General features: G+C 38.3%; 1 protein-coding gene and 1 long non-coding RNA gene across 3 annotated transcripts in view; both read left to right on the forward strand.

Annotated features, from left to right (window-relative positions):
• Positions 1 to 25,244, forward strand: part of roraa (RAR-related orphan receptor A, paralog a) — a 917,687-nt gene that overhangs the window by 733,425 nt on the left and 159,018 nt on the right. The gene's annotated exons all lie outside the window — the stretch shown is intronic.
• LOC133612719 (uncharacterized) lies at positions 2,884 to 6,324 on the forward strand. The gene is made up of 2 exons (XR_012050629.1): positions 2,884 to 3,096; positions 4,952 to 6,324. It is a non-coding gene; the product is annotated as an uncharacterized lncRNA (long non-coding RNA).

Below are 25,244 nucleotides of genomic sequence, written 5' to 3' on the forward strand. Positions count from 1 at the left end.
TGCAAGGAAGACCCTTCAAGTGTTTTCCTCAACTTAACGAGTTCATTGCCAAGTGCATGCATCAAAGTCAACTTTCTTTCAAACAAATGCACTTGAATCCTGCATTTAAAACATCTTCACCTCATTTAGAACTTGAATTACCCTATTTTCAGGGCTATAGAGTACACCCACCAAATCGTAGAAGAAATAAATATAGTAATATAAATTAGCCGCACCTTGCTATAAGAAGCCAACTATATACCGGTACGAAATATTTAGTAAATGTTTATTGACATATAGGGATGAACATTTCTTCTAAACCGGAATTTTGGTTTAGAACTTGGGAAAATGTTAGTTTGAAGGCGCAGGATGAGTGGAATGTGTTGAAGGGGGAATGATTTGAATCGGTTGAAAAATGTGGAAATTGTGGAAGTTTTAACAATGAATAATTCATTTTAAATGGGGAAAATGTCCCCAAACACTGGGAATTCTTGGAAATCTGGGATTTGTTTTATTTTTTATTGATGTGGAAAGGGAGCACACAATTCCTGAACAGGTGGAATAATTTGAAGTTTGAATAGGATAAAAAAAAGTGTGGGAGTTGTGGAACTTTGAAAAATGTCCCATTGATTTCAGTGGAAATTTCGGGAAAAGCGGGACTTAAAAAAAATAAAATCTGAATGAGTTGAAATGGTTGGTGTTGGAATTTTTCAAATCCGTCGAGAAATGTTGAAGTAATAACATTTTTAATTGAGAAATGGTATTATGGAATTTCGGGAAAACTGGGAATTTTTCCAGTTAAAAAATGAACTATGTCTTTTGTCCTGGTTAAGAAGAATGTTTTGACGGTGGAACGGTTGAAGTGGGTTGAAAAATGTGGAAGGAGTAGTCGACAGAAAAAAGGGTGAAAGAGGGTTTTAAAAAACCGGGAGTTCTGGGAATTTCTGGAATTTTTTTTAACTTGGAAAAATGATAGTTTGAATGTCCAGGATGAGTGGAATATGTTGAAGGTGGAATGGTTTGAATCGGTTGAAAAATTTGGAAATTGTGGAAGTTTTAACAATGGATAATTCATTTTGAATGGGGAAAATGTCCCTAAAGACTGGGAATTCTTGGAAATCTGGGATTTGTTTTTATTTTTTATTGATGTGGAAAGGGAGCACACAATTCCTGAACACGTGGAATATTTTGAAGTTTGAATAGGATAAAAAAAAGTGTGGGAGTTGTGGAACTTTGAGAAATGTCCCATTGATTTCAGTGGAAATTTCGGGAAAAGCGGGACTTTAAATCTGAATGTTCTGAATGAGTTGAAATGGTTGGTGTTGGAATTTTTCAAATCGGTCGAGAAATGTTGAAGTAATAACATTTTTAATTGAGAAATGGTATTATGGAATTTCGGGAAAACTGGGAATTTTTCCAGTTAAAAAAAGAAGTACGTCTTTTGTCCTGGTTAAGAAGAATGTTTTGACGGTGGAACGGTTGAAGTGGGTTGAAAAATGTGGAAGGAGTAGTCGACAGAAAAAAGGGTGAAAGAGGGTTTTAAAAAACAGGGAGTTCTGGGAATTCCTGGAATTTTTTGAACTTGGAAAATGATAGTTTGAATGTCCAGGATTAGTGGAATATGTTTAAGGTGGAATGGTTTGAATCGGTTGAAAAATGTGGAAATTGTGGAAGTTTTAACAATGGATAATTCATTTTGAATGGGGAAAATGTCCCTAAAGACTGGGAATTCTTGGAAATCTGGGATTTGTTTTATTTTTTATTGATGTGGAAAGGGAGCACACAATTCCTGAACAGGTGGAATATTTTGAAGTTTGAATAGGATAAAAAAAAGTGTGGGAGTTGTGGAACTTTGAGAAATGTCCCATTGATTTCAGTGGAAATTTCGGGAAAAGCGGGACTTTAAAAAGAAATCTGAATGTTCTGAATGAGTTGAAATGGTTGGTGTTGGAATTTTTCAAATCAATCGAGAAATGTTAAAGTAATAACATTTTTAATTGAGAAATGGTATTATGGAATTTCGGGAAAACTGGGAATTTTTCCAGTTAAAAAAAAAAGTACGTCTTTTGTCCTGGTTAAGAAGAATGTTTTGACGGTGGAACGGTTGAAGTGGGTTGAAAAATGTGGAAGGAGTAGTCGACAGAAAAAAGGGTGAAAAAGGGTTTAAAAAAACGGGAGTTTTGGGAATTCCTGAAATTATTTTAAACTTGGAAAAATGATCGTTTGAATGTCCAGGATTAGTGGAATATGTTTAAGGTGGAATGGTTTGAATCGTTTGAAAAATGTGGAAATTGTGGAAGTTTTAAAAATGGATGATTCATTTGAATGGGGAAAATGTCCCTAAAGACTAGGAATTCTTGGAAATCTGGGAACAATTTGTAATAGATATGGAAAGGGAGCACACAATTCCTGAACAGGCGGAATATTTTGAAGTTGGAATGGTTTGAATAGGATACAAAAGTGTGGGAGTTGTGGAACTTTGAAAAATTTCCCATTTATTTCAATGGAAATTTCATGTATTTATAAATGGTTGCTTTACATAGGCTAGTAAGGTAAAGTTTTGTACCTGACAAGTTTCATGGAAATTTCGGGAAAAGCGGGACTTTAAAAAAAAATCTGAATTTTCTTAATGAGGTTGGTGTTGGAATTTTTCTAATCGTTCGAGAAGTGTTGAAGTAATAACATTTTTAATTGAGAAATGGTATTATGGAATTCCTGGAATTTCGGGAAAACTGGGAATTTTTCCAGTTAAAAAAAGCTCTACGTTTTTTGTCCTGTTTAAGAGGAATGTTTTGACGGTGGAACGGTTGAAGTGGGTCGAAAAATGTGGAAGGAGTAGTGAACAGAAAAAAGGGTGAAAAGGGGTTTAAAAAAACGGGAATTCCTGGAATTCTTTTGAACTTGGGAAAATGATAGTTTGAATGTCCAGGATTAGTGGAATATGTTGAAGGTGTAATGGTTTGAATCTGTTGAAAAATGTGGAAATTGTGGAAGTTTTAAAAATGGATAATTCATTTTCAATGGGGAAAATGTCCCTAAAGACTGGGAATTTTTGGAAATCTGGGATTTGTTTTATTTTTTATTGATGTGGAAAGGGAGCACACAATTCCTGAACAGGTGGAATATTTTGAAGTTTGAATAGGATAAAAAAAGTGTGGGAGTTGTGGAACTTTGAGAAATGTCCCATTGATTTCAGTGGAAATTTCGGGAAAAGCGGGACTTAAAAAAAATAAAATCTGAATGAGTTGAAATGGTTGGTGTTGGAATTTTTCAAATCGGTCGAGAAATGTTGAAGTAATAACATTTTTAATTGAGAAATGGTATTATGGAATTTCGGGAAAACTGGGAATTTTTCCAGTTAAAAAATGAACTATGTCTTTTGTCCTGGTTAAGAAGAATGTTTTGACGGTGGAACGGTTGAAGTGGGTTGAAAAATGTGGAAGGAGTAGTCGACAGAAAAAAGGGTGAAAGAGGGTTTTAAAAAACCGGGAGTTCTGGGAATTTCTGGAATTTTTTTTAACTTGGAAAAATGATAGTTTGAATGCGCAGGATGAGTGGAATGTGTTGAAGGGGGAATGGTTTGAATCGGTTGAAAAATTTGGAAATTGTGGAAGTTTTAACAATGGATAATTCATTTTGAATGGGGAAAATGTCCCTAAAGACTGGGAATTCTTGGAAATCTGGGATTTGTTTTATTTTTTATTGATGTGAAAAGGGAGCACACAATTCCTGAACACGTGGAATATTTTGAAGTTTGAATAGGATAAAAAAAAGTGTGGGAGTTGTGGAACTTTGAGAAATGTCCCATTGATTTCAGTGGAAATTTCGGGAAAAGCGGGACTTAAAAAAAATAAAATCTGAATGAGTTGAAATGGTTGGTGTTGGAATTTTTCAAATCGGTCGAGAGATGTTGAAGTAATAACATTTTTAATTGAGAAATGGTATTATGGAATTTCGGGAAAACTGGGAATTTTTCCAGTTAAAAAATGAACTATGTCTTTTGTCCTGGTTAAGAAGAATGTTTTGACGGTGGAACGGTTGAAGTGGGTTGAAAAATGTGGAAGGAGTAGTCGACAGAAAAAAGGGTGAAAGAGGGTTTTAAAAAACCGGGAGTTCTGGGAATTTCTGGAATTTTTTTTAACTTGGAAAAATGATAGTTTGAATGCGCAGGATGAGTGGAATGTGTTGAAGGGGGAATGGTTTGAATCGGTTGAAAAATTTGGAAATTGTGGAAGTTTTAACAATGGATAATTCATTTTGAATGGGGAAAATGTCCCTAAAGACTGGGAATTCTTGGAAATCTGGGATTTGTTTTATTTTTTATTGATGTGAAAAGGGAGCACACAATTCCTGAACACGTGGAATATTTTGAAGTTTGAATAGGATAAAAAAAAGTGTGGGAGTTGTGGAACTTTGAGAAATGTCCCATTGATTTCAGTGGAAATTTCGGGAAAAGCGGGACTTTAAAAGGAAATCTGAATGAGTTGAAATGGTTGGTGTTGGAATTTTTCAAATCGGTCGAGAAATGTTGAAGTAATAACATTTTTAATTGAGAAATGGTATTATGGAATTTCGGGAAAACTGGGAATTTTTCCAGTTAAAAAATGAACTATGTCTTTTGTCCTGGTTAAGAAGAATGTTTTGACGGTGGAACGGTTGAAGTGGGTTGAAAAATGTGGAAGGAGTAGTCGACAGAAAAAAGGGTGAAAGAGGGTTTTAAAAAACCGGGAGTTCTGGGAATTTCTGGAATTTTTTTTCACTTGGAAAAATGATAGTTTGAATGTCCAGGATGAGTGGAATATGGTGAAGGTGGAATTGTTTGAATCGGTTGAAAAATGTGGAAATTGTGGAAGTTTTAACAATGGATAATTCATTTTGAATGGGGAAAATGTCCCTAAAGACTGGGAATTCTTGGAAATCTGGGGGGGGAAATGTTATAGATGGTGAAAGGGAGCACACAAATCCTGAACAGGCGGAATATTTTGAAGTTGGAACGGTTTGAATCGGATGAAACATTTTGTGGGAGTTGTGGAACTTTTCAATAAGAATTGCATGGAAATTTGAGAATTTCGGGAAAAGCGGGAATTTTTTGGAAAATGTTAAAAAATGTGAACGTTCTGAATGAGTGGTTGGTGTAGGAATTTTTCAAATCGGTTGAAAATTGTTGAAATAGTAACATTTTTAATTGAGAAATGGTATTAAGGAATTCACCACCAACCGGGAATTTTTCCAGTTCAAAAAACAACTTTGTTTTTTTTTTGTCTTGATTAAGAGGAATGATGTGCTGGCGACTTGTCCAGGGTGTACGCCGCCTTCCACCCGAATGCAGCTAAGATAGGCTCCAGCACCTCCCGCGACCCCAAAAGGGACAAGCGGTAGGAAATGGATGGATTTGACAGTGAAACAATTGAAGTGGGATGAAAAGTGTGGAAGGAATAGTCGACAGAAAAAAGGGTGGAAATACGGCTTTGGAAAAGCAGGAATTCTGGAAAATCCTGGAATTTTTTTGAACTTGAAAAAAGGATAGTTTGAATTTCCAGGATGGTGTAATGAGTTTTAAGGTAGAATGGTTTGAATCGGTAGAAAAATGTGGAAATGGTGAAAGTTTGAAAAATGGCCAGTTCACTCTGAATGGGAAAAATGTCCCGGAAAACCTGCAATTTTGGGGAAATCGGGAATTTTTTTAAATTTGTCAAGGGAAAGCCCGAGATTCCCGAATAGCCTGAACAGTTCGAAGTTGGAACGCTTTGAATTGGGGGGTAAATGTGGAAGGTAGAGAGCGCCAAAATTTGGAGAAGAAAAAATAAATAGATGAATCTTGGTGTAGAAACCATATGTCTGTATGTTATTGTGGGAATGAATAACATACAGATAAACACATTGAATGAGGTTCAACGAGTTGGAGACAATGCGGATGTTTCCCAGCAGGGGGCAAAAGGGGATAACTTGTCTTTGGAGAGATCCTTGACCTATCTGAGATGTTTGAATTTCCAGGAAAAACAGAATTTGGTTTGGAACTTGGGAAAGTGTTAGTTGGATGAGTGGAATGTGTTGATGTTGGAATGGTTTTAATAGGTTGAAAAATGTGGGAATTGTGGAAGTTTAAAAAATGGACAATTCATTTTGAATGGGGAAAATCTCCCTGAAAACTGTGAATTCTTGGAAATCCTGGAATTTTTTAAAAATTGTTGAAGGAGAGCACACAATTCCTGAACAGGCTGAATATTTTGGAAAGGTTTGAATCGGATAAAAAAATGTGGGAGTAGTGGAACTTTGAAAAATGTCCCATTGATTTCAATAGGAATTGCATGGAAATTTCGGTAAAAGCGGGAATTTTTTGGAAAATGTTAAAAAATGTGAACGTTCTGAATGAGTGGTTGGTGTTGGAATTTTTCAAATCGGTTGAAAAATGTTGAAATAGTAACATTTTTAATTGAGAAATGGTATTAAGGAATTCACCACCAACCGGGAATTTTTCCAGTTCAAAAACAACTTTGTTTTTTTTTGTCCTGATTAAGAGGAATGATGAGCTGGCGACTTGTCCAGGGTGTACCCCGCCTTCCGCTTGAATGCAGCTGAGATAGGCTCCAGCACCCCCCGCGACCCCAAAAGGGCCAAGCGGTAGAAAATGGATGGATGGATGGATGGATTTGACGGTGAAACAGTTGAAGTGGGATGAAAAGTGTGGAAGGAATAGTCGACAGAAAAAAGGGTGGAAATAAGGCTTTGGAAAAGCAGGAATTCTGGAAAATCCTGGAATTTTTTTTAACTTGAAAAAAGGATAGTTTGAATTTCCAGGATGGTGTAATGAGTTTTAAGGTGGAATGGTTTGAATCGGTAGAAAAATGTGGAAATGGTGAAAGTTTGAAAAATGGCCAGGTCACTCTGAATGGGAAACATGTCCCGGAAAACCTGCAATTTTGGGGAAATCGGGAAATTTTTGAAATTTGTCACGGGAAAGCCCGAGATTCCCAAATAGCCTGTACAGTTCGAAGTGGGAACGCTTTGAATTGGGTGGTAAATGTGGAAGGTAGAGCGCGCCAAAATCTGGAGAAGAAGAATAAATAGATGAATTTTGGTGTAGAAACCATATGTCTGTATGTCTATAACATACATATAAACACATTGAATATGGTTCAACGAGTTGGAGACAATGCGGATGTTTCCCAGCAGGGGGCAAAAGGGGATAACTTGTCTTTGGAGAGATCCTTGACCTATCTGAGATGTTTGAATTTCCAGGAAAAACAGAATTTGGTTTGGAACTTGGGAAAGTGTTAGTTGGATGAGTGGAATGTGTTGATGTTGGAATGGTTTTAATAGGTTGAAAAATGTGGGAATTGTGTAAGTTTAAAAAATGGACAATTCATTTTGAATGGGGAAAATCTCCCTGAAAACTGTGAATTCTTGGAAATCCTGGAATTTTTTAAAAATTGTTGAAGGAGAGCACACAATTCCTGAACAGGCTGAATATTTTGGAAAGGTTTGAATCGGATAAAAAAATGTGGGAGTAGTGGAATTGTATGGAAATTTCGGTAAAAGCGGGAATTTTTTGGAAAATGTTAAAAAATGTGAACGTTCTGAATGAGTGGTTGGTGTAGGAATTTTTCAAATCGGTTGAAAATTGTTGAAATAGTAACATTTTTAATTGAGAAATGGTATTAAGGAATTCACCACCAACCGGGAATTTTTCCAGTTCAAAAACAACTTTTTTTTTTTTGTCCTGATTAAGAGGAATTATGAGCTGGCGACTTGTCCAGGGTGTACCCCGCCTTCCGCTTGAATGCAGCTGAGATAGGTTCCAGCACCCCCCGCGACCCCAAAAGGGCCAAGCGGTAGAAAATGGATGGATGGATGGATGGATTTGACGGTGAAACAGTTGAAGTGGGATGAAAAGTGTGGAAGGAGTAGTCGACAGAAAAAAGAGTGAAAATAGGGCTTTGGAAAAGCAGGAATTCTGGAAAATCCTGGAATTTTTTTTTAACTTAAAAAAAGGATAGTTTGAATTTCCAGGATGGTGTAATGAGTTTTAAGGTGGAATGGTTTGAACCGGTAGAAAAATGTGGAAATGGTGAAAGTTTGAAAAATGGCCAGTTCACTCTGAATGGGGAAAAATGTCCCGGAAAACCGGCAATTTTGGGGAAATCGGGAATTTTTTGAAATTTGTCAAGGAAAAGCCCGAGATTCCCGAATAGCCTGAACAGTTTGAAGTTGGAACGCTTTGAATCGGGTGGAAGGTAGAGCGCGCCAAAATTTCGAGAAGAAGAATAAATAGATGAATTTTAGTGGAGAAACCATATGTCTGTATGTCTATAACATACATATAAACACATTGAATATGGTTCAACGAGTTGGAGACAATGCGGATGTTTCCCAGCAGGGGGCAAAAGGGGATAACTTGTCTTTGGAGAGATCCTTGACCTATCTGAGATGTTTGAATTTCCAGGAAAAACAGAATTTGGTTTGGAACTTGGGAAAGTGTTAGTTGGATGAGTGGAATGTGTTGATGTTGGAATGGTTTGAATAGGTTGAAAAATGTGGGAATTGTGGAAGTTTAAAAAATGGACAATTCATTTTGAATGGGGAAAATCTCCCTGAAAACTGTGAATTCTTGGAAATCCGGGAATTTTTAAAAAATTGTTGAAGGAGAGCACACAATTCCTGAACAGGTGGAATATTTTGGAAAGGTTTGAATCGGATAAAATATTGTGGGAGTAGTGGAACTTTGAAAAATGTCCCATTGATTTCAATAGGAATTGCATGGAAATTTCGGTAAAAGCAGGAATTTTTTGGAAAATGTTAAAAAATGTGAACGTTCTGAATGAGTGGTTGGTGTAGGAATTTTTCAAATCGGTTGAAAATTGTTGAAATAGTAACATATTTAATTGAGAAATGGTATTAAGGAATTCACCACCAACCGGGAATTTTTCCAGTTCAAAAACAACTTTGTTTTTTTTTGTCCTGATTAAGAGGAATTATGAGCTGGCGACTTGTCCAGGGTGTACCCCGCCTTCCGCTTGAATGCAGCTGAGATAGGCACCAGCACCCCCCGCGACCCCAAAAGGGACAAGCGGTAGGAAATGGATGGATTTGACAGTGAAACAATTGAAGTGGGATGAAAAGTGTGGAAGGAGTAGTCGACAGAAAAAAGAGTGGAAATAAGGCTTTGGAAAAGCAGGAATTCTGGAAAATCCTGGAATTTTTTTTAACTTAAAAAAAGGATAGTTTGAATTTCCAGGATGGTGTAATGAGTTTTACGGTAGAATGGTTTGAATCGGTAGAAAAATGTGGAAATGGTGAAAGTTTGAAAAATGGCCAGTTCACTCTGAATGGGGAAAAATGTCCCGGAAAACCTGCAATTTTGGGGAAATCGGGAATTTTTTAAAATTTGTCAAGGAAAAGCCCGAGATTCCCGAATAGCCTGAACAGTTTGAAGTTGGAACGCTTTGAATCGGGTGGAAGGTAGAGCGTGCCAAAATTTCGAGAAGAAGAATAAATAGATGAATTTTGGTGGAGAAACCATATGTCTGTATGTCTATAACATACATATAAACACATTGAATATGGTGCAACGAGTTGGAGACAATGCGGATGTTTCCCAGCAGGGGGCAAAAGGGGATAACTTGTCTTTGGAGAGATCCTTGACCTATCTGAGATGTTTGAATTTCCAGGAAAAACAGAATTTGGTTTGGAACTTGGGAAAGTGTTAGTTGGATGAGTGGAATGTGTTGATGTTGGAATGGTTTTAATAGGTTGAAAAATGTGGGAATTGTGGAAGTTTAAAAAATGGACAATTCATTTTGAATGGGGAAAATCTCCCTGAAAACTGTGAATTCTTGGAAATCTGGGAATTTAAAAAAAAATTATTGAAGGAGAGCACACAATTCCTGAACAGGCTGAATATTTTGGAAAGGTTTGAATCGGATAAAAAAATGTGGGAGTAGTGGAATTGTATGGAAATTTCGGTAAAAGCGGGAATTTTTTGGAAAATGTTAAAAAATGTGAACGTTCTGAATGAGTGGTTGGTGTAGGAATTTTTCAAATCGGTTGAAAATTGTTGAAATAGTAACATTTTTAATTGAGAAATGGTATTAAGGAATTCACCACCAACCGGGAATTTTTCCAGTTCAAAAACAACTTTTTTTTTTTTGTCCTGATTAAGAGGAATTATGAGCTGGCGACTTGTCCAGGGTGTACCCCGCCTTCCGCTTGAATGCAGCTGAGATAGGTTCCAGCACCCCCCGCGACCCCAAAAGGGCCAAGCGGTAGAAAATGGATGGATGGATGGATGGATTTGACGGTGAAACAGTTGAAGTGGGATGAAAAGTGTGGAAGGAGTAGTCGACAGAAAAAAGAGTGAAAATAGGGCTTTGGAAAAGCAGGAATTCTGGAAAATCCTGGAATTTTTTTTTAACTTAAAAAAAGGATAGTTTGAATTTCCAGGATGGTGTAATGAGTTTTAAGGTGGAATGGTTTGAACCGGTAGAAAAATGTGGAAATGGTGAAAGTTTGAAAAATGGCCAGTTCACTCTGAATGGGGAAAAATGTCCCGGAAAACCGGCAATTTTGGGGAAATCGGGAATTTTTTGAAATTTGTCAAGGAAAAGCCCGAGATTCCCGAATAGCCTGAACAGTTTGAAGTTGGAACGCTTTGAATCGGGTGGAAGGTAGAGCGCGCCAAAATTTCGAGAAGAAGAATAAATAGATGAATTTTAGTGGAGAAACCATATGTCTGTATGTCTATAACATACATATAAACACATTGAATATGGTTCAACGAGTTGGAGACAATGCGGATGTTTCCCAGCAGGGGGCAAAAGGGGATAACTTGTCTTTGGAGAGATCCTTGACCTATCTGAGATGTTTGAATTTCCAGGAAAAACAGAATTTGGTTTGGAACTTGGGAAAGTGTTAGTTGGATGAGTGGAATGTGTTGATGTTGGAATGGTTTGAATAGGTTGAAAAATGTGGGAATTGTGGAAGTTTAAAAAATGGACAATTCATTTTGAATGGGGAAAATCTCCCTGAAAACTGTGAATTCTTGGAAATCCGGGAATTTTTAAAAAATTGTTGAAGGAGAGCACACAATTCCTGAACAGGTGGAATATTTTGGAAAGGTTTGAATCGGATAAAATATTGTGGGAGTAGTGGAACTTTGAAAAATGTCCCATTGATTTCAATAGGAATTGCATGGAAATTTCGGTAAAAGCAGGAATTTTTTGGAAAATGTTAAAAAATGTGAACGTTCTGAATGAGTGGTTGGTGTAGGAATTTTTCAAATCGGTTGAAAATTGTTGAAATAGTAACATATTTAATTGAGAAATGGTATTAAGGAATTCACCACCAACCGGGAATTTTTCCAGTTCAAAAACAACTTTGTTTTTTTTTGTCCTGATTAAGAGGAATTATGAGCTGGCGACTTGTCCAGGGTGTACCCCGCCTTCCGCTTGAATGCAGCTGAGATAGGCACCAGCACCCCCCGCGACCCCAAAAGGGACAAGCGGTAGGAAATGGATGGATTTGACAGTGAAACAATTGAAGTGGGATGAAAAGTGTGGAAGGAGTAGTCGACAGAAAAAAGAGTGGAAATAAGGCTTTGGAAAAGCAGGAATTCTGGAAAATCCTGGAATTTTTTTTAACTTAAAAAAAGGATAGTTTGAATTTCCAGGATGGTGTAATGAGTTTTACGGTAGAATGGTTTGAATCGGTAGAAAAATGTGGAAATGGTGAAAGTTTGAAAAATGGCCAGTTCACTCTGAATGGGGAAAAATGTCCCGGAAAACCTGCAATTTTGGGGAAATCGGGAAATTTTTGGAATTTGTCGAGATTCCCAAATAGGCTGAACAGTTTGACGTTGGAACGCTTTGAATGGGGTGAAAAATGTAGACGAGAAGAAGAATAAATAGATGAATTTTGGTGGAGAAACCATATGTCTGTATGTCTATAACATACATATAAACACATTGAATATGGTGCAACGAGTTGGAGACAATGCGGATGTTTCCCAGCAGGGGGCAAACGGGGATAACTTGTCTTTGGAGAGATCCTTGACCTAGCTGAGATGAGCAAGCCCCCCCCCCCCCAATGTGGAATATCTGATTGCTGATTATGAGTTTATTCCCCATCGCGCTGAGCCTTTTGCATGTCAGGATCCATCCCTGATTAAGGAGCTGGAGATGAAGACTCTGAGAGGCTGCTAATCTGGAGTGCAGCTGGCAATCACCCACCACCCTCTCTTTTGGGATGGCTTGTTGTTTTGGTTTTTTTGTCGTCGTCGTTGTATTGTTGTTCCCGCTCCCCCCCCCCCCCCCTCTCCCCCTGGGTTTTCTTGTTTCTGGAATAAGAGCTTTCTCAGTGCTGAGTCCGCTCAGCTCAGACTCTAGTCCGGCCTCGTCAGCAAACAGGCCCAGCTCGCAGTCTCCGGGTGTGCTTATGATCGCTTTCTAAGAGGAGCCTAATTTGGGCACACACAAAAAAAAAAAAAAAAAGGAGCTTGATGTTAAGAAAAAAAAAGCCCAGCTCAATTTCTAAGCTCCCTGAATCCAAGACGCGGGACAAAAGCGTGAGTTAGATTGAAGGAAATAGCTTGGTAGTCGCTCCAAAAATGTATCCTTATGTAAACTTTTAAGGGCTTATGTGCTGTTAAATGGATTTGTGTCACCGGGAAACACATTTTTTTCCCCGGCAAACCACGAGCACGCCTGCTTTATTTGCTCGCGGGGATCTGTCGCTCGTGAACAAATCAGCAGCTGTCATCTCAAAGTTTTTGTTTTGTCAATAGTTCGGAGGGGAGAGAAAGACAGTCCGTATTCCGGACTCTCTTAATGCCTTTAATGCGTGTCTTGGGGCAGCAGAGGAGCGCAGCATTCTCAATTACCGTCAGTCAAAGGCTTAATAGTATCCTGTTGCTAAGGCTTGAATGTTTGCACGTACAAACATAATGAATGTTAACACTGCAGACTGTCTTAAAGCGGCGGTCCCCAACCACCGGTCCCGGGGACCGATACCGGTCCGTGAAGCATTTGCTACCGGGCCGGAGAGACACATTAAATAATTTATAATACCGTATTTTCCGCACCATAAGCCGCCCTGGGTTATAAGCCGCGCCTTCAATGAACGGCATATTTCAAAACTTTGTCCACCTATAAGCCGCCCCGTGTTATAAGCCGCATCTAACTGCGCTAAAGGAATGTCAAAAAAACAGTCAGATAGGTCAGTCAAACTTTAATAATATATTAAAAACCAGCGTGATGTGGGCGCGCATGGAGTCGTATATCAACATGGACGGAGCTGCGTGGAAAAAAGCCACCCGGCCTCTTCGCGTAAACTTCCCTTAACCAATCAATCAATCAATCAATCTTTATTTATATAGCCCTAAATCACAAGTGTCTCAAAGGGCTGCACAAGCCACAACGACATCCTCGGTACAAAGCCCACATACGGGCAAGGAAAAACTCACCCCAGTGGGACGTCGATGTGAATGACTATGAGAAACCTTGGAGAGGACCGCATATGTGGGTAACCCCCCCCCCCCCCCCCCCCCCCCCCCCCCTCTAGGGGAGACCGAAAGCAATGGATGTCGAGTGGGTCTGACATAATATTGTGAGAGTCCAGTCCATAGTGGATCCAACATAATAGTAAGAGTCCAGTCCATAGTGGGGCCAGCAGGACACCATCCCGAGCGGAGACGGGTCAGCAGCGTAGAGATGTTCCCAGCCGATGCACAGGCGAGCGGTCCACCCCGGGTCCCGACTCTGGACTTCATCCATGGCCACCGGACCTGTGCCCCCCCCCCCCCCCGCCCCCCCCCTCAAGGAAAAGGGGAGCAGAGGAGAAAAGAAAAGAAACGGCAGATCAACTGGTCTAACAGGGGGGCTATTTAAAGGCTAGAGTATACAAATGAGTTTTAAGATGGGACTTAAATGCTTCTACTGAGGTAGCATCTCTAATTGTTACCGGGAGGGCATTCCATAGTACTGGAGCCCGAATAGAAAACGCTCTATAGCCCGCAGACTTTTTTTGGGCTCTGGGAATCACTAATAAGCCGGAGTTCTTTGAACGCAGATTTCTTAACCACTCGCTCATCTTTTCTTCATCCATCCATCCCTTCGAGTTAGCTTTTATGATGACGCCGGCTGGCTGGAAAGGTCTCTTTTGGCAAGGTCTTCCTTTTGAATATCACCATGGGTGGAAGTTTCTGGCCCATTAGCATGGCAAGCTAGAACCACAGTGAAGGATGACTTCTCATTCCCTGTGGTGCGAATATTCACCGTACGTGCTCCCGTTGTATCCACAGTGCGGTTCACAGGAATATCAAAAGTCAGTGGAACCTCGTCCATGTTGATAATGTTCTCTGGCCGGATCTTTTTTTCAGCTATCTTGTTTTTACAATATGCACGGAAAGTAGCCAGCTTTTCTTGAAAGTCTTTAGGCAGTTGCTGTGAAACAGTAGTCCGTGTGCGGATGGAGAGATTGCGTCTTTTCATGAACCGGAAACCTGTCGCTTAGTAGGAGCCATTTTGTGGTCTTTACAGATGTAAACACACAAAGGAAATGAAACGTAATATCCGCGCGCTTCTTCTTCTTCTACGGGGGCGGGTGGTTGCTTACAGTAGAATAAGAAACGCTTCCTCTTCTATGGGGGCGGGTGCTTACCTTGGCGGTTGCTTGCGTAGAAGAAGAAGCACTTCCTCTTCTACGGGGAAAAAAGATGGCGGCTGTTTACCGTAGTTGCGAGACCGAAACTTTATGAAAATGAATCTTAATATTAATCCATATATAAAGCGCACCGGGTTATAAGCCGCACTGTCAGCTTTTGAGTAAATTTGTGGTTTTTAGGTGCGGCTAATAGTGCGGAAAATACGGTAATTGATTTTCTCCGACTTAACTTTGGCCTGTTCCACTAGACCAGGGGTCGGCAACCTTTACCAGTCAAAGAGCCATTTTGACCAGTTTCACAAATTATAGAAAACAATGGGAGCCGCAAAAATTTTTGGAAATTTTAAATGAAATAACACTGCATACAAAGTTGTTTTTTTTGCTTTGTGCTATGTATAATCCAGGGGTCTCAGACACACCGCCCACACCTTTATATGGAATTTGAAAGGTGGTGCGGCACGCGGGTTTTAAGTGTATGGCACTTGTCAGCGTCATGCGTGCCGTGATGGTACAGCAAACACTATAACCAGCGTGCCTGATCAGCCACTCGCTGTATGAGGCTTCCGCTTGCTCACGGAGGTGACAGCAAGGCATACTTGGTCAACAACCACACAGGTTACAGTGACGGTATAAAAAAAACTTTAATACTCTTACTAATAATGCGCCACACTGTGAACCCACACCAAACAAGAATGACAAACACAGTTCGGGAGAACATCTGCACCGTAACACAACATAAACACAACAGGACAAATACCCAGAATCCCATGCAGCCCTAACTCTTCCGGGATACATTATACACTACAGATTGTAGAGGGCGCCAAATGTTGTGCCATCATGGCACGCCCTTATTATAACTGTAAATGTGAAAATCGGTGAATATTAATCCCGGCAGTTTTCCGCGAGAGGCACTGAAATCCGGAAGTCTCACGGGAAAATTGGGGGGGTTCAGCAAGTAAGCTGCTGAGCCGCATCAGAGTGATCAAAGAGCCGCATGCGGCTCCGGAGCCGCGGGTTGCCGACCCCTGCACTAGACCAGGGGTGTCAAACTTGTTTTCATTGAGGGCCACACCGCAGTCACGGCTGCCAATAGAGGGCCGCTTGTAACAGTCAATAATTCATGACGGAATTTAAATATTTTACTTTTATTTTTTAAGTAAAGAGTAAAAAAAAATCTGTGGATTTGAGCACTGTTTTTTACAGAAAAAAAACTGGCAGCTTAGTTGCCAGACTTTTACTGTCAAATATATGGTGTTTTTTTATTAGGGACCGAGTCCCTTTGGGACAGAACACCCTATTGTATTTCTAGCGTTTTATTATTATACCGCCGCCTCTTTGAGCTGTAATTTGACCCCCTTAACATGCTTCAAAACTCACCAAATTGGACTGGCGAAACTTGCGATCTAATCAAAAAAACAAACCCCAAAACTCAAAATTGCGCTCTAGCGCCCCCTAGGAAGAAAACACAGACAAAACTGCCTGTTTTGATTGATTGATTGAGACTTTTTTTTAGTAGGTTGCACAGTGAAGTACATATTCCATACAATTGACCACTAAATGGTAACACCCGAATACGTTTTTCAACTTGTTTAAGTCGGGGTCCACTTAAATTGATTCATGATACAGATATATACTATCACCATAATACAGTCATCACACAAGATAATCATCAGGGTGTATACATTGAATTATTTACATTATTTACAATTTGGGGTGTGGGGGCAGGGGGGGGGGGGGGGGTAGGTTTGGTTGTTATCAGTCATCAACAATTGAGAACCGACAAATGGATTTTGAAACAGCGTAGGTCTGACTTGGTAGGATATGTACAGCAAGTAGTGGACATAGAGAGAGAGAGAGAGAGAGAGAGATCAGAAAGCATAAGAAAAAGTATCTACGTTTGATTATTTACATTTGATTATTAACAATCCGGGGAGGGTGTTAGTTTAGGGTTGAAGTTGCCTGGAGGTGTACTTTTATTGCGGTTTTGAAGGAGGATAGAGATGCCCTTTCTTTTATACCTGTTGGGAGCACATTCCACATTGATGTGGCATAGAAAGAGAATGAGTTAAGACCTTTGTTAGATCGGAATCTGGGTTTAATGTGGTTAGTGGAGCTCCCCCTGGTGTTGTGGTTATGGCGGTCATTTACGTTAAGGAAGTAGTTTGACTCTTTGTTTGTAACTCCCAGTAGGAATGTTGTAGAGACATGAAACAAAAACCTCTATGTAGGTCTCACTTAGACCTATATTTCATAAAAATCAACAGGAAGTTTGCAATTCCCCCTTCAAAACAAAAGTTGTGTAAAAACAGTCACCTTTTTTCAAACATTATCTCCTCTGAGCGCGTTTGTCGTGTCGGCTTCAAATTAGCACAGGAGAGAGATTGAACCCTTCTGATTAAAAGTTTTAATTACTGCTCCGGTTTGGATTTTATGAGCCCTCAAAGTCGGTCCTGTCCATCGCTGCATGCAGCTTTAATTATTATTATTTTTACAATATATTACTGCAAATAGAAATACAGTACCGCTGTTTAATTTTATTTTGGCAACTTAAATGCCAGTTTTTTACCAAAATAAAATGTGGTACCATAAAATCATCAACCGTAGATACAAATAAAAAATAAAAATGACAGCTCAGTCGACAGAATTTTACTGTAAAAAAAAAAATAACATTGGTCGTTTTTTTTTCAACTTACAGTAATATGCTGTAAAAATCTCCCTAAATTTTACAGTAAAATCTATTGGTCATTTTTATAGTGTACAATTTGATGGATAACTTGCTTCAAAACCATAAGTTAAGCAGCTATTTAAGTATTTATTTGGATTTGGACCATAAAAGTTAGATACTATAATATGTGTTGCAATATTGGACAGACTATTTTTTTCCCTGTCAAACTAGAAAAAAAACAACTAATACCTTTAGTAAGAAAATAAGAAAAGAAAGAAAGAAAATATAAGGTATTTTATTGACACATTATTTCCAAGCTTTTGCGGGCCATATAAAATGAGGTGGAGGGGCAGATCTGGCCCGCGGGCCTTGAGTTTGACACCTGTGCACTAGACACACCAATGATGCACAATAAAACTCCTCATAGGAAGTTGCCATTTGTTATAACTTTGTGACATGATATATCAAATATAAATGTGACAGATTGTAGCCAAAGGCTGATTTCCATTCGCTTATAACAGTAAATAATTAATTAATTTGTCTATGAATTTAGATATTTTCCTTTTTTTTTAAGTAAAGAGTAAAAACAATCTGTGGATTTGAGCACTGTTTTTTACAGGAAAAAAACGGGCAGTTTGGTTGCCAGACTTTTACTGTAAAATATATGGTGTTATTTTATTATTATTATTACACATCAGGACTGGCAAAAATTGCGATCTAATCAAAAAATCAAACCCCAAAACTCAAAATTGCGCTCTCGCGCCCCCTAGGAAGAAAACACAGACAAAACTGCCTGCAACTCCCAGTAGGAATGTCGTAGAGACATGAAACAAAAACCTCTATGTAGGTCTCACTTAGACCTATATTTCATACACTGACAACCCCCAGCAAAAATCAACAGGAAGTTTGCAATTCCCCCTTCAAAACAAAAGTTATGTAAAAACAGTCACCTTTTTTCAAACATTATCTCCTCTGAGCGCGTTTGTCGTGTCGGCTTCAAATTAGCACAGGAGAGAGATTGAACCCTTCTGATTAAAAGTTGATGAAAGAGTTTTAATTACTGCTCCGGTTTGGATTTTATGAGCCCTCAAATGGTCCCCACAATAAAACTCCTCATAGGAAGTTGCCATTTGTTATAACTTTGTGACATGATACAATGCACATTCATGAACATATCAGATATAAATGTGACATATTGTAGCCAAAGGCTGATTTCCATCAACATCTCATTGCAAAGAAACAAGCCCAGGGCTCCCACTACTTCAGCGTTATAGTGAGTTGTATTTTTCACAAGTGGTCCCTGAATATAATGCCAACATTAAACCGGTCCGTGGTGCAAAAAAGGTTGGGGACCACTGTCTTAAAGCACCTCTTCCTGAGGGTGTTTCAGTGTTATAACTTCACCTTTATCGTTAGTGTTTAAGCCAAAATGCGTCCATTCTCCCTTTTCTGTTTACACACTGTCTGCTTGTAAGTACTCTGTGTGTGTGCGCTGCCAAATAAATACGGTACTTTTTAGAGGTGGTATAGTACCGAATATGATTCATTAGTATCGCGGTACTATACGAGTGCCGGTATACCGTACAACTCTAATTTCCACATTTGATTTTGTGTTGTTTGCCATTTTCTCCCCACATATACGTCAACAGTGAACACAAATGAATCTGACCATGGAGTGTTAAATGTTCTATTTTCATCAGAAAATTGGCAGCAAAAGATGACGCATAGGGCGGGTGCTACGTACATTTCCATTGACAAAATATGGCCCGCCGGACATTCCCAAATAATTTTTTTTTAGATGTTTAAGATGGAAAGTGTAGCTGCCATTATGATGTGAAGTGATGTTTTCTAATGACCGGAAGTCTTCAACTATACCAGGGGTGCTCACACTTTTTCTGCAGGCGAGCTACTTTTCAATTGATCAAGTCGTGGGGATCTACCTCATTCATATATATAATTTACATTTACTTATTTATGAAATATATGTTTTTGTTAACAAGTTAAAGGTGTTTAATGATAATGCAAGCATGTTTAACACATATATATTGTTAAAAAATTAAAGGTGTTTAATGATAATACAAGTATCTTTAATACATATAGTTAATATTGTTAACAACTTAAAGGTGGTTAAAGATAATACAAGCATGTTTAACACATATAGTTAATATTGTTAACAACTTAAAGGTGTTTAAAGATAATACAATCATGTTTAACACATATAGTTAATATTGTTAACAAGTAAAATGTGTTTAAAGATAATACGAGCGTGGTTAACACATAGTTAATATTGTTAAAAAATTAAAGGTGTTTAATGATAATGCAAGCATGTTTAACACATATAGTTAATATTGTTAAAAAATTAAAGGTGTTTAATGATAATACAAGCATGTTTAACACATATAGTTAATATTGTTAACAAGTTAAAGGTGTTTAATGATAATACAAGAATGTTTAATACATATAGTTAATATTGTTAACAACTTAAAGGTGTTTAAAGATAATACAAGCACGTTTAACACGTATAGTTAATATTGTTAACAAGTTAAAGGTGTTTAAAGATAATACAAGCATGTTTAGCCTTTCTTTCATGAAAACAAGAATATAAGTTGGTGTATTACCTGATTCTGATGACTTGCATTGATTGGATTTAGACAGTGGTGCTGATAAGGTCCGCATTTTCGAATGGAGGAGAAAAAAAGTCCTCCTTTCTGTCCAATACCACATGAAAGTGGTGGGTTTTTGGCATCTTATTTGTCCAGCTTCCGTACTCCTTTGTATACACTTTACAAGAAATACATTGTCGGCAAACTCCGTAGCTTGCTAGCTTGTGCACGCCAGCTTTCTGAGACTCTTATTTTGTTAGCACAACTGTGCAGTCGGTCTTTGGAGTTTTGACGACAGGTACGGCGCCAGAGTCTGTTGAAATAAAGTGTTTCTCGCCTTCCAGTCGGTAATTTTAATGAGCTGGCAGCAGCCAGCGTCATCTCACAAGACCCTCGGGTGCCGTGAATGTCAATCAAGTGACGAAAGTGACGTCCTAGTGAAGATTTATGATCGCTCATTTTTAGGACTATTTTTTTAATGCCTGGCTGGTGATCGACTGACACACCCTCCGAGATCGACCGGTAGCTCGCGATCGACGTAATGAGCACCCCTGAACTATACTAAGAATTTCAATGCTTGCAATCTGCACTTTTGCATGATATACTAGTTACTATGGTAATCTAATTAGTTACTATGGTAATCTAAGTCACAGCAGCTCAGACGAGGCACCAAGCAGTGTGGGTGGGGAGCGTTTCCACAGAGTGTTTCCAGTGCCTGAAATGTTGGTGTCAGGGACAGACGCGGAAGGAGATATCTGTAGGGATGTATCAGATATATCAGATTGTAGGTGGGTTTCACCGTGCTGTTTTTGTTGCATTTTTGTTGATTGTAAAATATGTGGATGGAGAGGGGTAGTGACATTCATATGTTGTCAATATTCAGTGTTTTATCCTTCATAGTTAATATTGTAAATCCCACATTCTTTATTTTCATGTACATTCTAGGTGTCTCATTCAGTAAAAAAATGTAAAATTCCAGTCCGTTTTTTAAGACGGTCTGTCGTAACGTTTTTAGAATTCAATCAGACATTATTGCGAGGTTTTGTATTAGTGTTCCTAATAATAGAACCCAAGCACACATACTGTACAGCAGATTTTCACAGCTGACATATATATGTATACATAGATAGATATACCGGCCCCCAGAAACATTTTTGTCTCTAAATTTGGCACCCCGAGTCAAAATATTTGCCCAGGCCTGAAAAAGACGAACTAAATAAAATAAATTACAATCAAATTTGTTGACATTTTTTAAAGGCCAAATGGAGGCATGAAAGAGACCCCTGGTATAGAAGCTTCCATGATGAGTTCCGTCCAAAAAAAAATGATGGACTCCCTAATACATTTTTTTGCCCATTTTGCATAGAACTATTTGAATGTTAATTTATTTTTTGATCTTTTGACACATGTTTACATCGGACTGCTCTGCTTTGATCACAGCATGCATTTTCCAATTTCTCTTGATGAGGGATTATTCTAATTTATACTTTAGGGATTTTTTTTAGAATTATTATTTTTTTTTGAGTAAACACAGTGTGCAGAGTAGACAAACAGTGTATTTATTTACACATCCTCATTAACGAGCCCTGGGGTAGATAATCAGAGGCCGCTGAGTACGAGGAGATGGACACTGTTCAAATAATGAACAGGAATAAGGTGTCTCTGATCAATTCCCCTCGGTGGTGGAAGCGCTTTGAAGACTTGCTGTGTCTTGGGAGAGCAGATCTCTCTTAAAGGCACAGACCTCGCATACATGGCTGAAGGGAAATGTCGCCTGGATAATTGCCAGAAAACCCCTCCTAAAAAAATCTGTCACCTCAATTAAACCCCAACAAAAACACATTCTTTGCTGTTGCATTGCACTTGTGTTATTAATATGAATGGTAATACTTCAACAGAAGAAGATGGATCACTATGTCAGTTTGTTTTTGGTGCTATAATAAAGTAGCATCTCTTTCTATGTTGACTCATTCAACCCCCACTCATCACTCTACTGCAGGCCTGGGCAATTATTTTGACTCGGGGGTGCCAAATAAAAAAAAAATATATCTGATTATTAGGAACACTAATACAAAAACCTCACAATAATGTCTGATTGAATGCTAAAAACGTTATGATAGATCGCCTTAAAAAATGGAATGGAATTTTAGATTTATTTACTGAATGACACCCAGAATGTACATGAAAATAAAGAATGTGGGATTTACAATATTAACTATTTAGCATTCAATAACCTCAACTATAGGAAACCATTCAATAACCTCAACTATAGAGTATGCATTCAATAACCTCAACTATAGGGAACCGTTCAATAACCTCAACTATAGGGAACCATTCAATAACCTCAACTATAGGGAACCATTCAATAACCTCAACTATAGGGAATCATTCAATAACCTCAACTATAGAGAACCATTCAGTAACCTCAACTACAGGGAACCATTCAATAACCTCATCTATAGGGAATCATTCAATAACCTCAACTATAGGGAACCATTCAATAACCTCAACTATAGAGAACCATTCAATAACCTCAACTATAGGGAAGCATTCAATAACCTCAACTATAGGGAACCATTCAATAACCTCAACTATAGAGAACCATTCAATAACTTCAACTATAGAGAACCATTCAATAACCTCCACTATAGGGAAGCATTCAATAACCTCAACTATAGGGAACCATTCAATGACCTCAACTATAGGGAACCATTCAATAACCTCAACTATAGGGAAGCATTCAATAACCTCAACTATAGTGAACCATTCAATAACCTCAACTATAGGGAACCATTCAATAACCTCAACTATAGGGAAGCATTCAATAACCTCAACTATAGGGAAGCATTCAATAACCTCAACTATAGAGAACCATTCAATAACCTCAACTATAGGGAACCATTCAATAACCTCAACTATAGGGACGCATTCAATAACCTCAAATATAGGGAATCATTCAATAACCTCAACTATAGGGAACCATTCAATAACCTCAACTATAGGGAATCATTCAATAACCTCAACTATAGAGAACCATTCAGTAACCTCAACTATAGGGAACCATTCAATAACCTCATCTATAGGGAATAATTCAATAACCTCAACTATAGGGAACCATTCAATAACCTCAACTATAGGGAACCATTCAATAACCTCAACTATAGGGAAGCATTCAATAACCTCAACTATAGGGAACCATTCAATAACCTCAACTATAGAGAACCATTCAATAATTTCAACTATAGAGAACCATTCAATAACCTCCACTATAGGGAAGCATTCAATAACCTCAACTATAGGGAACCATTCAATGACCTCAACTATAGGGAACCATTCAATAACCTCAACTATAGGGAAGCATTCAATAACCTCATCTATAGGGAATCATTCAATAACCTCAACTATAGGGAAGCATTCAATAACCTCAACTTTAGAGAAGCATTCAATAACCTCAACTATAGGGAACCATTCAATAACCTCAACTATAGAGAACCATTCAAGAACCTCGACTATAGGGAAGCATTCAATAACCTCAACTATAGGGAAGTATTCAATAACCTCAACTATAGGGAACCATTCAATAACCTCAACTATAGGGAATCATTCAATAACCTCAACTATAGGGAAGCATTCAATAACCTCAACTCTAGGGAAGCATTCAATAACCTCAACTATAGGGAATCATTCAATAACCTCAACTATAGGGAACCATTCAATAACCTCAACTCTAGGGAAGCATTCAATAACCTCAACTATAGGGAACCATTCAATAACCTCATCTATAGGGAACCATTCAATAACCTCAACTATAGGGAACCATTCAATAACCTCAACTATAGAGAACCATTCAATAACCTCAACTATAGGGAAGCATTCAATAACCTCAACTATAGGGAACCATTCAATAACCTCAACTATAGAGAACCATTCAATAACTTCAACTATAGAGAACCATTCAATAACCTCCACTATAGGGAAGCATTCAATAACCTCAACTATAGGGAACCATTCAATGACCTCAACTATAGGGAACCATTCAATAACCTCAACTATAGGGAAGCATTCAATAACCTCATCTATAGGGAATCATTCAATAACCTCAACTATAGGGAATCATTCAATAACCTCAACTATAGGGAACCATTCAATAACCTCATCTATAGGGTACCATTCAATAACCTCAACTATAGGGAACCATTCAATAACCTCAACTATAGAGAACCATTCAATAACCTCAACTATAGAGAACCATTCAATAACCTCAACTATAGGGAACCATTCAATAACCTCATCTGTAGGGAACCATTCAATAACATCAACTATAGGGAGCCATTCAATAACCTCAACTATAGGGAATCATTCAATAACCTCAACTATAGTGAACCATTCAATAACCTCAACTATAGGGAACCATTCAATAACCTCAACTATAGGGAAGCATTCAATAACCTCAACTATAGGGAAGCATTCAATAACCTCAACTATAGAGAACCATTCAATAACCTCAACTATATGGAACCATTCAATAACCTCAACTATAGAGAACCATTCAAGAACCTCAACTATAGGGAAGCATTCAATAACCTCAACTATAGGGAAGCATTCAATAACCTCAACTATAGGGAATCATTCAATAACCTCAACTATAGGGAACCATTCAATAACCTCAACTATCGGGAATCATTCAATAACCTCAACTATAGGGAAGCATTCAATAACCTCAACTATAGGGAAGCATTCAATAACCTCAACTATAGGGAAGCATTCAATAACCTCAACTATAGAGAACCATTCAATAACCTCAACTATATGGAACCATTCAATAACCTCAACTATAGAGAACCATTCAAGAACCTCAACTATAGGGAAGCATTCAATAACCTCAACTATAGGGAAGCATTCAATAACCTCAACTATAGGGAATCATTCAATAACCTCAACTATAGGGAACCATTCAATAACCTCAACTATAGGGAACCATTCAATAACCTCATCTATAGAGAACCATTCAATAACTTCAACTATAGAGAACCATTCAATAACCTCCACTATAGGGAAGCATTCAATAACCTCAACTATAGGGAACCATTCAATGACCTCAACTATAGGGAACCATTCAATAACCTCAACTATAGGGAACCATTCAATAACCTCATCTATAGGGAACCATTCAATAACCTCAACTATAGGGAAGCATTCAATGACCTCAACTATAGGGAAGCATTCAATAACCTCAACTATAGGGAACCAATCAATAACCTCATCTATAGGGTACCATTCAATAACCTCAACCATAGGGAACCATTCAATAACCTCAACTATCGGGAATCATTCAATAACCT

Source organism: Nerophis lumbriciformis, linkage group LG10 (genome assembly GCF_033978685.3).
Source record: "Nerophis lumbriciformis linkage group LG10, RoL_Nlum_v2.1, whole genome shotgun sequence".
Lineage (NCBI taxonomy): Eukaryota > Metazoa > Chordata > Actinopteri > Syngnathiformes > Syngnathidae > Nerophis > Nerophis lumbriciformis.